Genomic DNA, 17,047 nt, shown 5'->3' with positions numbered 1-17,047 from the left:
CTCCTGCTATGGCGTAAATGCTTTTTCTCTCTCTCTCTATGGCATGCACCCAACGGTTCCCCCCCTCAACATTGCCTCTTTTGGGCGGTTTGCCATCCCAGCAAGATGTACCTCCCAAAAGGGCTTAGGCAGGAACCGCCAAATAGATCTTTTCCCCTCTCCCCACCAACAAACCACACCCCCCTTACCTCTTACCTTTGGCCCATGGCCCCACCACGTCCCATATTGGTTGGGTACGGGCTGGTAGTGTCTGGGCCTTACGCGTGCCTTCTTGTTATGTATGTTCAAAATCTGCCTACTGCTCATGCGTTTGCCACGATCTGGTGCTTTGTTTGCACAGTTTGTCGCGCTTCTTTGTTCTTTTATGCGGGCCGTTTGCATAATTCACTGCTCCCTGAAGGGATTGAGCTTTACTTGGTACTGAGCTTCTTATTTCTTTTAGCTCACTTCTTAATTATCCTGGTTTCCTACCACATTACTTGGCATTTCTTGTCATGGCGATTTGCTCCTGCTGGGCCTTTTTTCAGGCTTGCCGTTCCATTCTTTCCCCCAGTGGCTTAATATGGCCACTGGTGTTCTTACTTATGGGCTCTAGTGTCCCTTTCGTTTTCCGTTGGGCTTGCAACCCATTTACTTCCTTTGGACTTCCTCGACCCACTCACTAACTCTACATTCTCATGGGTTTTTACTAACTTGATTGAGTTTCCCCGGCCCAATTTCCTTATTCTCATCCTTGGGGTTGATGGGCTAGCCATCAACCCCTACTTTCTTTGTTTACATTGCCTTGGGCCTGCCACGACCCATTCTCACTTTTCCATACCATATATTGCTCATGGGTGTCATTTCTCTCTTTCCGGGCCCTTTGGGCCCATTTGCTTCTTCAAGACCCATTTGTTTATGTTATGGGCCTGTGATCCATTATTCCTGCAATCCATTATTCCTGCCGCTTGGACTTAATGGTTTTATTCTATGCTTGCCACTTCTATTTGCTACTTGCGTTGCTGAGTTAGGCCTGTTTTACAAAAATGACCCTCAACATTTAGCCCCCTGAACATAAGGAGCGTTCTTGCGGTTCATATGTGAATGAAGGACCTTCTTGTCTTTTTCACTCTCCTTCTTTCTTTTCCTTCGTAGGTTTTTTTTTTTTTTTTTTAAACTATGGACTCCTTCCTGCATATATATATATCTCTCACATGACTTACCACTCCTCGGACACGCCACGTTCCCAAGGCCCAATATACAAATTTGGGTTTTTATTCCGATATGCACAAATAAAAATTAATTTATTACATGGTTCAATAAATTAGTGTCACTATAATACAAATGAGTTAATATGATACACATCAAATTATTAATTAGTATAATAATTTATAATAATATTGATAAAGTGAGAAAACATGTTGTCTGTGGGTTGCACTGTGCAGTGTAGCTTGTGCTGCTGTGCAGTGTAGATGTGAGATGTCTAGGCTGTTCTCCTATGGCCAAGTGTAAAAGCAAAAAACGTGTCCTATCATGGTAGAAAAGGTCCAATTAAGAAAGGGCCAGAAAAGGGTCCTATCATAGCAGAATTTTGTATCAATATTTTCCCAGCCTGTCCTATGACTAAAAACATGTCCCATCAATCAATTGTGCAGTGAAATAAGCTAAAAAAATATATAATTTAAGTTAAATAAATAGTAGACTCATCATCTTCATTTTTGGAAAGATAGAAAGGGGAAGAAGATTACCTCTAGTACGCTTCCCATTTTCAATTTTGAATTTGTTGTGAATTGAAGAGAATCAACAAAGAAAAATTTCATGCTAGACTAAGTTTATGGAAAAAGATCAAGAATCAAGATGAAGATGAAGAAAGAAAGGTAAGGATATAGATGGAGAGGCAAAGAGATAGAGAGATGAGAGATGACAATTACGTTGTATTATTAATGAATTTGTCTGGTATTAATTTTGATTTTAGCATATTTTAAGAATGATTTAATAAATTTGTCTCCTAAAATTTAATTTTGTTAGCTGAAGTTTGACTATTTTTGTTTTTCCCTTTTTAATCTTTTGCATTTTAGGATATAATGAGACCTTTTTAATGCATTTTATTGACCAATAAAAGTGTTTAATTTTTTTTAATTAAAATATATATATATATATATATATATATATTTTTTTTACAGTGGGGGCCTTCTTTTATTTGGGGAACTTAAGCAATTGCATTACCTATTGAGCCAACCTGATCGAAGTTGCTATGCTTTTTAGTGTGGTAGGAAATTCTTGATAATATAATGCAACTTGTCTTTGGAATTGAAATGCTTCTCCAATGCCAAGCACAACTAGTTGTGGAATTAGCGACAAGGCTAGCATGTGCACTATGGACCCGAGCTGGCCTTGGAGATGGTGGGCATGAGCTATTTTGAGCCACTTTAATTCCACTAGTGCTGAAATTATCATACTTGGAATGTTTAGCACGTGGCCTAATCCTATTCTTGGAGGGATGTACGAGACTTATGAGTCAACTTTTGCCACATTGGACATAAGAAGCGATCAATAATGGTAATAAAAATGGCTGTGGTGATTAGACGTACGACTAGGATAGACCCAGCAGGAATTTCGAAATGAGGTCCAAGGTGGCAGTCCATGGTTAAAGCTTGGAGTATTGTCAAACTAGTTAAGACTCCTATTGGGGTACCTAAGAATATATTGCAATCAAACCATCAGATCCAACATCTCCTTCTGTTTTAAGTGTAGCACAATCAATGGTGACTTTAGAAATTTTGTTCAGGGTGTTCATAAATTACATAATCTTATTATTTTTTTTTTTAGCTTTTAGATAATTAGGTTTGATTCAATGTTAATTACATTCCGTTCAGGCCATAATGGCTGGAAAATACCGTGCCGGTAAACAAACCGGAATAGTAACCCACCCTATTCCACTTCGAAAAATTTTTGGGCCATTCTGCTTTATTTCAGGTGTTTCAGTAAATACCAGTCGAAATTCAAGATTTGGTCGGCACGAAGTTTGTGTTAAAAAAAAAAAAAATTCTTAAAACCAAAACAAAATTGCATCCTATAAACCAAAAAACTTCAAAAGAAAAAAAAAATGAAAAGAAAAGAAATGAACAAAATTACCTGTACAGCTAAAAAAAAAATGTATTGAGAGATTTGAGACTCAAAACTTGAGAAGAGATACTATCACACTGGTACTGGTAGAAGACACAGAAATTACGAACAAAGAGAAAGGCAAAACGTAGATGTAAAAGTGTAGATGAATATGTGATAAAATTTAAAAATATGAAGTGTTAAAATCAAGAACACAGAAGATGTGTGTAGTTAAGAATAAACAAGAAAAAAATAATTAAAAATGAGAAGTAAGTAATATTTGTCTGGTGAGGAAAAATAATTGTTATAAAAATAATAAAATGTTGAAAATTGTGTTGTATTGGGCAGTGTGCTTAGTCGAATGAATCAAGCACTGTCCAGTCTGTAATAGTTTTATTATAATTTTTTTTTTTCAAATTTTAGTTCAATTTTATTTTTAAGTTTTTCCATTTTGCTTGAAAGACCCCAGTATATTGTTAGTTGCTCAAATTATGAACCAAAATTTAATTTTATTGGCATAAAAAAAAAAAAAAAGGTGGTCCCAAATTTTTTTTTTAAAGGTAAATAAATACCACCCTGACCATAAGGTGGCGTTGCCACTAAACACGATTGAGGGACCTATATTGAGAGTGTGTTTGAGTAGTGATGTTAGTCAAATAAAGTTTTGGCTTAGAAAATGTCTGTCATACTATTATTATGCCAAATCAATTATGAAACTTGAGAATTCAAATGATCTCCATATGCTTACAATTGTATGTTTCAAACTATTAATGGTCATCATCTATTTCAAGATATTAATGATTGTCGTTAAAGAAAAAAAAAAAGAAAAGAGAGAGAGAGAGAGAGAGAGAGAGAGATTTCATTAAAAACAGAACACTAAATGGACATAGTGTTCAATACTAAGAACACTAAATTTCATTCAAAATTGCCATGTTGCAATAATTATGTCTTTTGTATTCAATAGATGCATCTTCCATTTCACAATATATGAATTCTATAATCATGTGAGTTTCACAAACTATTAAATGGATATATATTAGATGTATGAAATACATTCTCCTAAGATGGCACATGTCAAGTATTTGTGGTAGTTTTATGTAATATTGATAATCATAAAGTGACCAAGTTTACAAATGTTAATAACTCTATTTCAATTAATCCCAGAAAACAAAGAAAGACTCAACTTCCTACCTAAAACTCTTTTTAGGTGTTGCAGTTGCAGCTATATCTGAGATTCCATCATGTCTGTAGTAGTAATCTTCGATTTCGGATGAGTGGGGCACCTTCCATTTTTGAATTGTGGCAACAATGACACGAACTATACTTGTGAATGGGCTCCCCTGTGGCTTATCATGAAGGTAGAAACGGTTTCCCAATAAGAGAAAGGCCAAGCCAATGAAGTTAGCTATTGCACATAGGCCAAATCCCAATTTCCAACTTACGTTACCCTGAATGTAGATAATGGCCATGGTGCTTACCACAGCGGCAATATAGAAAGTGAAGAAAAACCATTTAAAGAAAATCCCTTGATCCTTGGGATTATTAAATTGATTTGCTCCCATAGTTGCTATGGTAAATCGTGTACCTCCGTATCCAATACACGCCAGGGCTAAACTTGTGTATAGGATCGCATATTGTAGTTTTGAGAGTGGTGTGCACAAGCTTGATCCATTATCACATGGCTGAGGTCTCAAATGATCAAGTGTTGCAGTCAAGGTTAAGAGAATTATGCCCTACAAAGGAAAATGGTTTGGATGTTACGGATGCAGGTTACTTTGGACAGGTTTTTTTTGCTTAAACTTATTTGTTTATTTTGTTGAAAATGGATTAAAAATAGTTTATTTATATTTAGATAAAATGAGCAATTAAAAAGCTTATTATAAACAAATTAGGTAAAAATCTAAAAGAAAATTTTATTGCCAAAGAAAACACTCCAAGTTACAAATTGAGTAGTTAATTACCAGCAAAGAGATACAGGCAGAAATTGCAGCAACAGAGAAAGAACCTGAGAAAGAGTCAGCAACAATTGCTCCAATGACCGGAAGCAAATTGGTGCAACCATTCGTTATGTTTGAAATCTGAGCAGCATTTATGTTTTTCACTTTGAACGCCTGAATTAGATATACGATCAGGTTTGATATCCATCCCCCGCTGGCCTGCCTCCAAGCGTGAAGCCTGCCACCACCCCTGCTTGATATATATAGAAATAAGAAACATATTGATCCAACAAATTCTGTGTGTTTTAGAGAGAGAGAGAGAGAGAGACCTATGATGAAGCCTGAAGGGGAAGGTGATTCAACCACCCTGTTTGGTACCAGAGCTCGATAAATGGGTTTCTCTGTCATCCATATTGCTGATTATCTTTTGGTTCAAGTGATGGTCGATTTATGCTACTTATGAATGTTATATGCTAATTAACAAATCCGTGTGAATAATTTCCAGATTCCTCTAGGACTAACTTACCGTGGATTTTTTAGACTTGGAAAATCTAGAGTGATTATCAGTGTCTTGGAATTTAGTATTCCAGTGTACCTACTAACCGTATATTCTTGCCACTCAACTTCACATGAATTGAAAGGCACTTATAGTTTATCGGTGCAAATGAAGCCCGCTTGCCCTTAATAGAATTTGATTTGGCCACAATATTGTTAACTATACTCTCTCACACAAAAAAGAAACAAACTATAATTGCTCAGTTGATCGAATATTAACAAAATGAGAGTGTAACCAATAATTACAACTTACTCTGCTAGTGCTATTTATATCTAGAACAGAGCATAACCGCCTAATCTAGCAAAAACAGAATTTTAACTTGACCAATTATATACATACACGTGGAGAAAGTTTGCTACAAGATAAAATAAAAATATCGCGTGCAATTTATGTGCTTCAAAAAGAACCAAACGACAACGTTTTGTCATCAACACGCGCATCACTTGAATTCTTTTAAGCTTGACGACGTCGTGTCATGTAGCTATGGATCCTTATCATAGAACGACATCGTTTGTATCTTTTTTCTTCTTTCCTTCTGAACTACAAGCCCGATATCTGCATTGTTCATGTCAAGTTTCAACAAAATTCAAACGCAGAGACAGAGAGATGCCAAGTATCCTCCAAGGTTTTACAATTGAACCATCCAATCCAACATCTCCTTTTATTTAAGTGCGGCATGATTGAGGAACCTGCATCAATTGAGTGTGTTTGTGTAGCTTCTGTTAATTGAATAACATTTTGGCATATAAAATGTCTATCATGCTATTATTGAGCACGTTTAGTTGGACATTTGAGCTGGGCAAATGCATATTTTTAGACCAAATTAAAATGTGAAAAAACAAATCTTTGGCGGGACTTTTTTAAGAAGTTGGGTTTAAAAATCAAGCAAAAATAGTGTTTTAAAATTGGGAGAAATACCTATTTTTCTTGAACACCATTTTTAAACATTGAAACACGATTTCTGTTTTCTCAACACATTTTATTGAATGCACATTTTGCAACAACCTATCCAAATGGGTTCATTGCATCAAATGAATTATGAAACTGACAATTCAAATGATCTTTCGTAAGTTTCTGATTGCATATTTCAAAATATTAACTGTTGTCTTTTTTTCTTTTTTTAAAAGACAAAAAGTTCATTAAAAAATAAAACACTAAGTGGACATAGTGATGGTCCATTTAATGTTCTATTTCTAAGAACAAGAAATTTGGTTCAAAATTCTCATGATGCAACAATTATATATTTATGTATTCAATATATGCATTTTTTTATTTTATCAGTGATATTTGATTTATGGAACTTGTTAATAATATATGCCCACAAAACCATATAATAATTTTCAGACTCCTATAGTACTTAACCTTTACTCATCAAAGAAAATCATTTAATATCCAGGCATGGCTTAGTGTGGTTTTCTAAAACTAGGAAAATTAATTATCAGTAACTTGTAATTTACAGTTAGTTCAACTAGTAAAGTCTCTAATAGTTGAATAAGAGATTTGGAATTCAATTCCTGCTTACACCAAAAACTGATTAATATCTTGATCTAATGATAAAGAATTATTATCAGGAGCGGACATCAGAGGTTGAAACTATTTCAAAAAAAAATATATATATATATATATATATATAAATATATATTTATATATATCTTGTAATTTAATTACCAGTCTAACTACTAATTATATTCTTGTCAATCAACCTCACATGAACAGAAAGACACTATAGTTTATCCGAGCAAGTGAAGCACACTTGCCGTAACTGAATTTGACGAGGACACGGGAAGCCATGATGACGTTAAAATCGTCAACTAGAGTGATCATCCAAAGGGAAGCCATCCACAGCCAACAAGATCCTAAAAGGGTAAATGGGAAACGGAAGAAGAGTGGGTCACTAGTGGTACTTGCCACAAAGCCTTCGATGATAAAGTCAAAATGGCGAGAAGAGAAAACAAGATTCAGTACTAGAATATGATAGCTAGAGTGTCAGTACCTTCTTAGGTCTTGGGGTGCTGGTATATATATGCGTTTGTTTCTTCCTTCTAGTTGTTGGTGGTGCTTTAATGGTGGCTTCAATGCGGTATTCGTAACGCCCCTGTGGGTGTTAATGATAAGATGTCTCTCCAACGGCATGGAAGCTCATTATTGTCATATAATGCTTCGTCACTGATTATGGGTGAATGGCCTCATCTTCGTCTGGCAGGTGTCATGATATGAACGAGATTGATGTTACCCTCGTCCACTGTCCTCTCTACGGATGAGTATATAATTGAGACTATCAGCTGCCTCGCTATTCCGAGGTCATCCTTCTTTGGACGATCATAGGAATATGGAGGTTTTTTTTTTTTTTTTTAACAGTTGTGGCGCTTGGGGTTCCAGTCCCTGTATTAATTGCTCTATGGTGGCATGGCACACATTGTGGCCACGTGTCATATTATGACCAGCTAAAGGGTTTCGTTTCCTATGAAATCTTTTAGCTTTCCTTGTGCCTTTGGAGGCAAAACTTTTTAACTCTTGCCTTTCTCCTCTCATTTCTTCATTTTTCCCTACGTATAGTCTTTCTGACTTCATTGCTACTCCTCCTCCTTTGCACATTTTGCTCTCTGTCTTCTCAATTCCTTCCTTTTTTCAGGTACGCCCCTTATTTACGTCCTTTTTTCCTTTTGGAGTTTCACTGCTTTCCTTTCTTTGTACTCCTATTTCCTTTTAGAGTTGCATTGTTCTCCTTAATGATTGATTATTTTGAAATTAGGCACACTACTCCCTCCATCGCCTTCTTTTTTGCTCGTTTAGGGGGCTAATAGACTCCTCTAGTGACCAATTAGGCACACTCAAACTGTTCTAGTGACCAACACCTACAAATTAGGGATTTTGTTCTAGGTGATAGTAGCCTTGGTGTGGTGTTAAGTAATCTGTACCCATTGTTGCACTAATCTTTAGCTTGGTTCAAGTCTGTGCGTGGGGTTTTAAGGAGGGAAAGTATAGGGTCTAAGGTTAGCTCAAGTGACTTGGAGGTTAGTGTCGTATAGTGTTGGCACTAGTAGGATTGAGATAGATACAGCTACCTCCGTGCCATCTTCCGTACCTTCTTCTCGAGCCCTTCCGTCTCCGCTACTTCTCGAACCTTTCACACCCTTAAAGAAAAGTGTTCTTTGAAAGTAGATACTTTTAGTAGATTCAGGGATAAGTTCCAGTTCCCTAAAGAGACTAAGGTTCGTCTCCCTAGGAAGGGTGAAAAGGCCTGTGGCTTCGCTCATGGTGAGGTTTGTTTTTATGAAGCTGCATTCTTATGCGGCCTTAGATTTCCTATCCACCCATTCATAATGGAGTTTCTCCACCACTTGAACATAGCGCCGGGGCAGCTTATGCCGAATTCTTGGAGAATTGTCATAAGCTGTATGGTGATTTGGATTACCATAACTAGCGGGGATATGATCACACTTAATGAGTTCGTCCACCTCTATTGCTTAAATGAGTCCAAGGAGTTTAGCTATTATGAACTTGTGCCCTAGGATAGAAAGTCTCGTCTTGTTGTCAACTTCTCGTCGTCCTTTTGTTATTGGAATTCTAGGTATTTCTTCATGTCAGGTGATGGTTGGGAGACCCTTTTTGACGACTTTTGGGGGACGTCCCTAAGCTATTGCGTCGGTGGGAGACCCTTTAACTTGGTGTGTTTGCCTCCCATGATTGTTTTTTTTTTTTTTTTTTTTTTNATATATATATATATATATATATATATATCTTTTCCTGCCGTGAACAGTGGTGACTCTTCGAATTTTCCAAAATGGCAGTTGCTTTAAACATAATCGCTACCTCATTAATTTCATTCTTTTCTCAATGGCTGACCAGTCGCCTCCCCTCACACTGGCATTAATAACTCAGGTATTTAAGAAGAGAGTCCCTTCCCAACGCATATACAAACTCCTTCTATTCCAAATATCCTACATGTTTTCCTTCCTTCACCGTTTTCTTCTTTTCGAACACCCATTCCCTTTTTACAGTTTTACTCCGATCAAGTCCTCATGCCATGGCACCAGTGAAAACTCAAGCCTTTTCCCGCCGTAAAGGGAAATGAGTAGTTTTGGATCCTCCGATAGAACAAGAAGTAGAAGAAGAGGCTGTGTGCTCCGATTCGGACCATTCCGATGAGGAGGAGGCACAGCGTGACCTAGATATATGATTGAATTCTGAATTCATGGCAATACAACAGCGTTGGCTGAGTTGGGTTCGGAGTTCTTCTCCTTTAAGCTGTTGTATTGCCATGAATTCGCACAGAGACACAGAGTTGTATGCGTTTGAACTTTGGAGTTAGAAGTTGAAAAGCTTCACTGAGGCGAGGGTCATATAAACGAGGTTGTAACAACCTTAAACATCGTCGCTTTAGCAAGAGTGCACAGCACGATAGACTCAGCGCGGGCTTTGAAGTTTGGACTTTTGTTTTGAATGGGCCAAGTTGCCGAATGACATCCCAACAACTTTTAGTGGGTACTGAAATGATATGTGATTGAAATAATGTGACTATGGAAAACATTTTAAGGTTAATTAGTTTGAGGCCCAAATTTTTTTTTTTAAAAAAATAATGAATTGATATATATATATATATATATATTTTTGTTGTTGAGAAAATGAATTGATATGTTGTGATTAGTCTATACTCTATACTACTATTTAAGGGGTTTTCCTTGTTTGGACCAGATTTTTTTATTCCAAAATGCCCACATTTCCCTAGGTTTAAGTAAAGACAAAACTAAAGGATAACACTGTAAAAATATATCTTTACTTTACCTCTCACCTAAAACATTTCCTACAAATAGGATCACTCTCCTATTAACCCACTTATTCAAAACAACTATACGTTACCTTTTAAAAAAAAAAAAAAAACAAGTAAAAAAAAAGTTAAAATGCCTACAAAATAAGCCAACAACTTGTGAGAGACCGCGCCCCCGGCTCGTTTTAATGAAATGTTGGGCCAAACCCACGTGAATGGGTGGAGTCGTGTGTTGCCTCTCAAAATGGAGGTTCGACTAGTTATATTTTTTTTTTTTTTTTTTTTTTTTTTTTTTTTTTTTTTTTCAATCTACTATTTGTATTAATCATCCATTCTAACCCTATGTATTCTTCTGCTTTCCAGTGAAAGAGAGTTCTGAGCTTGAAAGTATGTTCGAGGAGCGTGTTCAAGAGGCTATTAAGTACGCAAGCACTATTGAAGATTTTGACGATTTGGTTGATCCATGAACTTTGACTCGTCATTGTTTAGGGATAGAGCCTTCTCTCTATGTCCTCAGTGCCATTGAATGGGAAGAAAGGAAGCGTGAGTCATCTTGATACTTGAAAAAGGATCATATTTTCCTCATTTTGCCTTCTTTTTCTCACTTTAACTTTGTTTTTTTTTTTTCTTTCCTTAGAAATGATGACCAAGTTTAACCAGGAGTTGTATGCCAAAATTAAGGCAAAGAAGAATGAGCCCCTCTCCAGCATTGGTATGTAGAGGTTGAGGGTTGTAGAGAAGGAAAATGAAAAACATATAATGGAAAAAGGATTGTCCACTACTACTCTGGACGAGGGGCATGCCACTTCCCCTAGCGTTTCTATCGAGGAGGTCGTTTCTCATACCAAGAAGCGCAAGACTGGAGATAAGGGGAAGGAGAAAGTGGGGGCCAACATTTGGGCAGATGCTGGGACAACTGTGGCTTGTGCAAACGAGGTCGTGACGCCTGAGGATTTAAAGGAAATCTCTACCCTGCCTTCTCACGAGATGGTGAACCGTCACGTGCATAAGCTCGTCCAGGTAGTTTATTGTTCCTCTCCATTTTATTTCTTCTTTCTTTTGTCCTTAGTTGATCTTAATTCTTTGCCTGACTGTGATTGCCAGTTGTGGGGGAGATGATGCACATTACTTTCGAGTACCTAATGAGTGAGGAGAAAGCTGTGGTCGCTATGAGAGACCGCGCCCCCGGCTCGTTTTAATGAAATGTTGGGCCAAACCCACGTGAATGGGTGGAGTCGTGTGTTGCCTCTCAAAATGGAGGTTCGACTAGTTATATTTTCCCCTTTAGATTGAGGGTTTTACAATGGAGTCGCCACTTATTTAATTGTTGGAAAAATAAGAAAACCATAGTTGAAAAATTCCTCATTTTATTAGTTTGAAATTTGAATTTACATTGATCATAGGAAAATTACATGGCTTTGGTCCTAGATACAATCTAAGATAAAGTACATGGCTTTGATTCCTAGTTACAATCTAAAAATTGAAAATTACAAGGATAAGCATTTGATCTACTAACCCTTGATCTAAGTTCGGAGGCTATGTTATAAGGTGGGAAGGTGTTAGGCACCCACCTTGCCCGGTGAAACCGGTCTTCTAGACTATGGTGGCCAACAATCATATCATATCATCCAATATATCAATCAATTTGCATGTTGAATTTGATGGGTGTGTGCATGTGATAAACCCTAATTCAATTTATTGAGCATTACATTTGGATTGAAAAATAAATTCTAGTGAATGTGTGTGGATGGTGATAACCTAGAGTCAAGGATTTGAAAGAATTATTAAACAAACATGTTTTTCATATTTTTGATATAGCTTTAAGATTAAAACTAGTGATATGCATGAACATGTGATGAACAACCAAGAACATGTGAAGAACATATTAGAACAACTAAGAACATTCAAACATATTCAAAGGAATTTAAATGATCATTATCATGCTTTAATCTTAAATTCTCATCATAGCAACACAAGAAACAATTAGGGAAAAAGATTATACCTTCATGCAAGATCCATATGGTGGAAGAGGAGACTCTTGAGGGAGGTCCTAGGGTGGAGGAAAAGAAGAGTTAGGAGAGGAAGAGTGGGTCTCACCCAATACCTTGAGTCTCAGGAAGACCAAGATATGACAAGACTACTCAACTTCATTAGAACTCAAGAGAGGAGAAGAGAGGGGATTTTTTTGGTGCCTTGGAATGAAGGAGGGGGAGGGTTTATATAGTGGTAGTGGAGGGAATATGAATGGAAGGCCATTTAATGAGGGTTGACAAGGATTATGAACTTAGATCTCATTTTAGCCTTGGGGAAAATCTGGTGCATTAAATGGAGAGATTGGTGGGAGTGGGGAGCAAGCCAAAATTCGGTTTTCCCGTAGCTGCTGTAACAGCTTGTAGAGCTAACTTCGAAAAATCATATTTGACCCAATTCTGATCGGAATTGTCTCATTCTTGTGCTCAAATTGAAGCCCCGGATGTCTAGTTTTTGCGAAAATTAACCTCATTCACAGATTCAAAACATTCTGAGAGATATTGATGAAATAGTGAGCAGAGGTCATTTGTTAGAAAATGGTTTCAGCATAATTAACATTAACAGGTCCCAAATTAGCTCCCAATTAACATTAAATGGCTCCAATCACTCCTATTTCAGAATTAATTGGTTCCCAATTTACTCTAATTAAAAGATAATTACACAAATTACTCATTGAATAATTAATGTTTAACTATCTAATTAATTAGGTGTATGCAACCTCACCATAAAATGTAGTCCTAACCAATTAAATTATGACACATCATTGATCTCAAATTAATTACACCTATAACGAATTGAAATCAATTATTCATAATCACATATAGTCGGACTCAATTTGTGATAGTACATCTTAGCCATTAAAACTTGATTTGATGATAACTTTCAATCTAATTAAAAATCATATCTGACCCAATTCTGATCAGAATTGTCTCGTTCTTATGCTCAGATTGAAGCCCCGGATGTCTAGTTTCTGGGAAAATTAATCTCATTCACAGATTCAAAATATTCTGAGAGATATTGATGAAATAGTGAGCAGAGGTCATTTGTTAGAAAATGGTTTCAGCACAATTAACATTAATAGATCCCAAATTAGCTCCCAATTAACATTAAATGGCTCCAATCACTCCCATTTCAGAATTAATTGGTTCCCAATTTACTCTAATTAAAAGATAATTACACAAATTACTCATTGAATAATTAATGTTTAACTATCTAATTAATTAGGTGTATGCAACCTCACTATAAAATGTAGTCCTAACCAATTAAATTATGACACATTATTGATCTCAAATTGATTACACCTATAACCAATTGAAATCAATTGTTCATAATCACATATAGTCGGACTCAATTTGTGATAGTACAACTTAGCCATTAAAAATTGATTTGATGATAACTTTCAATCTAATGGTCTGATTAGGGCTTATGACTAGTCGATTTGATTGTTACAACATCAAGATCATTTTGGTGAAATGAGTCCAATGATCTAATGGCTAGAATCAAGATGCATATTTTTAAAGTGAAAGTACCATTTTACCCTCCATGTGAGGTTAAATGCGGGTTGCAAAATGGGGTGTCAACACAACTGCAATTACAAATTTCAAAAGACTCGTTTCTATCTCTTAACTCCCACCCAAGCCAAAAAACAAGAACCCACTCCCCACACAAAGTTCTCGCTAAAGCTACCCACATTCAAAACTACCTTATATGATCTTCAATTTTCTTCTTTAAAAAAAAGAAAAAAAAAAAAGATAGATCTTCACTTTTGATAGAAATTTGGCCATCCTTATTTCCTCCTCATTAGATTAATGGCCACAAGACTACAATGGTGGTGAGTGTTTTGATCCAATTTTTTAAATTTGTTTTGCTACAGATCTTTAGAAATCTATTTGTTTAACACTATTATCTATTGTCATTACTATTTGGGGATTTTCACATAACAAGAGATCGACTTGACGAGGGTATGTTATATTTTGTCAAATTTCTCAACAGTGGTGGGTCTCTTATCCTATTAACACGCGCGCGCACGCGCACACACTCATATATATATATATATATATATCTTTTATTAAACTCCTTTGCATGTCCATTCCATTGGTGAGGTGTTGGCTGTGTAACCACGATTCTATTGTTTAGAATTATTTAATAGTTATCCCAATTGTTGTTATTGCTATGTTTTCTGATTCAGCCTCACAGAACACGCTTGATAATCAATCGAGCAAGGAATGACTGGAGGGTGGAAAGAGTTGCTTCCTTCAACATAATTCCTAGCTGCTAAGGTAATTTACTACTTATTGTATGAATTGGCCTTATTTATAATGTTGTTTGATGTTGAATGTTGTGTCTGAGGCCCGCCTGATGGTAAAATATTATTATGTTGTGAATTTAGAATCTATTTTGATTTGTATAGAGAGATGGAGTGAGACAAAAGGGAAATTTTTTGCTTGCTATTGTTTTTGAAGTCTATGGCTTTTTGGTGCACTATTGATTTGAGTGTTCTGGGTGAGATCGGGCTTTTTTTTATTGCTTTGTGAGATTTGGGTACTTGGATTTTTTGCGAGGGCTTCTATGCGATAGTGGATTTGAGGTGTAAAATACCATTTGAATCTTAGAGAGATTTATTGAGAACGAGAGGGAGATGAAAGGGAAAAATATTGGGGGCTATTCTTTCACTTATTCTGATCTTCCTGCTTTCTCCATTATTATTTATTTAGAAAATCCTTTTCCATATTCTTATTTTTGCTCTTGCTCCTTTTACTATTTTTGTTTTACTTTGATCTTTGTTCGTTAAATACTGGGTACATTTAACTTAGTTGAGCTAGACAATCTCCAACATTTTTTTAGAAACAACAATCTCCAACATCAAACGCTATGGATTGAAATATATATTGAATAGAAACAGATGACATAATTTCTTTAATTAGTCACTCATTCCGTCATTCGTTTCTTTGCTACATGATTACGTATTTATTTGTTGCAAAAGTTGAAATGTTTGATATAAATATTTTGTGGGCACTGGGCAGGTAATAACAAAGATCCATTTCTTGCACATAAATAGTTGGGCTTGTTAGGGGGATAAACACCTTGAGGAGCTTCCTTGAGTAATTAATATAATATATAGAGACACACTTTAATCCAAAAGGCATAAGCCCAATGGGTATGTGCTCAATTATGTTATACTAACCACTCATTCTTCTCATTTTTATTCAATGTGGGACTTCACTCATACGTGTAACCCAACAGGGCTAACTAATAGAAGTGGACTCCATTATCTCAATTGCAACAAAAAATTCGAGAAGGGTTAGAATGTTTTAAATGGATCTCAGATACTATACGAATGGATCGCTTCTGAAGCTAAAAATGTTACTTTGAACTCAAAGTCAATGCAATTTTTAAGTGTATAGCTGCAATAGGCATCAAAATCAAAATAGATGTGTAAGATATAAATATACAGTGGCTAATAGTATAATTTGTATAGCTGCGCTTTGGAGAGAGAAATGCTAGAAATTTTGAGGATTGTAAAAAAATCTATTCTTAATTAAAAGCTTTTATTTTTCAAATCTTTATTGAGTGGGTGAATCCTTCCAATCTCTTTTATTTTGCCAATATTCTTGAGACACTTGATGATTGTATTTTTTTTAGGTTGATAGTTCTAGTTTTATCACTTAACTAGCCTCATTGCATGCCTGAAAACTTTTCTATTTTCTGGTTGATATAAAATAATTTATATTTTTTACCATTTGTGATTTATGTTTGCAAATGACATTTATTTGTTTGCCAATCATGAGTATGATGAGAACTAGCTGACTAGAACTAAAAAGTGAACACACCCACACACGAAAAATGACTTTATTGCCAATTTGGTGTTAATTTTTGGTGTAAGATCTCATTACACTCATGTTTATTTTAGTGATTGGCAAACACATAAGTGTCGAAAAGCCTCAAAAGCATGCTCAAAGAGCATGTACGTGATCTATAAATTTTGGACAAGTGACATTTTTTAAGAAATGGTAATATTATTATTTGTCTAAAATGCATCAACGTCATCACATATTCTTTGTTATTAGATAAACTAGCATCTTCGCAAGCGCATTACACGTGTTTTGAGACTCTTCTATTTTTTTTTTCTTAAGTACAAAACTTTCCAGTCATCATAATTCGAGATTGATGCATTTTTCAATCACAAATATACCTAAGGGTGTAATAAGATTTATGTATTTTTTTGGATGTATTATATTTTGTGTTACATCTCATCACAACCCTGAGAGTTTTGGTGATTGAAAAATGCATCAACCCTGAATTATGATTACTAGAAAGTTTTGTACTTTAGAACAAAAAAAGTAGAAGAGCCTCTAAACACACGCAACGCATCAATGCCTAAATTCAGAAGGGGTCGCTAAGAGGCATTTATGCAAAGAGGCTTTTTTTTTTTTTTTTTTTCTAAAGACAATACTTTTCATTCGGTGCCTGAATTCATAATAAAAAGTATTGTCACTCCTCTTAGCATAAATTTATGCTATTAGCCTCTAAGCACGCGCATGCTTGGAGACTCTTCTATTTTTTTGAGTAAAGGTTAATAATATGCATCTATTATAATTTGGGATTGTTAAGTTTCCAATCACAAAAAAACATAAGGGTGTGATGAAAAAAAAATTCACTCACAAATGTGTA

At 35.7% G+C, this 17,047-nt stretch overlaps 1 pseudogene; it reads right to left on the bottom strand.

The window, feature by feature from the left end:
- Positions 1 to 2,205: 2,205 nt before the first annotated feature.
- Positions 2,206 to 5,433, bottom strand: LOC112009372 (protein NRT1/ PTR FAMILY 2.7-like; annotated as a pseudogene).
- Positions 5,434 to 17,047: the final 11,614 nt, after the last annotated feature.

Source organism: Quercus suber, unplaced genomic scaffold (assembly GCF_002906115.3).
Source record: "Quercus suber isolate HL8 unplaced genomic scaffold, Cork oak 2.0 scaffold_156, whole genome shotgun sequence".
NCBI classification, from domain to species: Eukaryota; Viridiplantae; Streptophyta; class Magnoliopsida; order Fagales; family Fagaceae; genus Quercus; species Quercus suber.
This window is presented reverse-complemented; position numbering and strand designations above follow the sequence as displayed.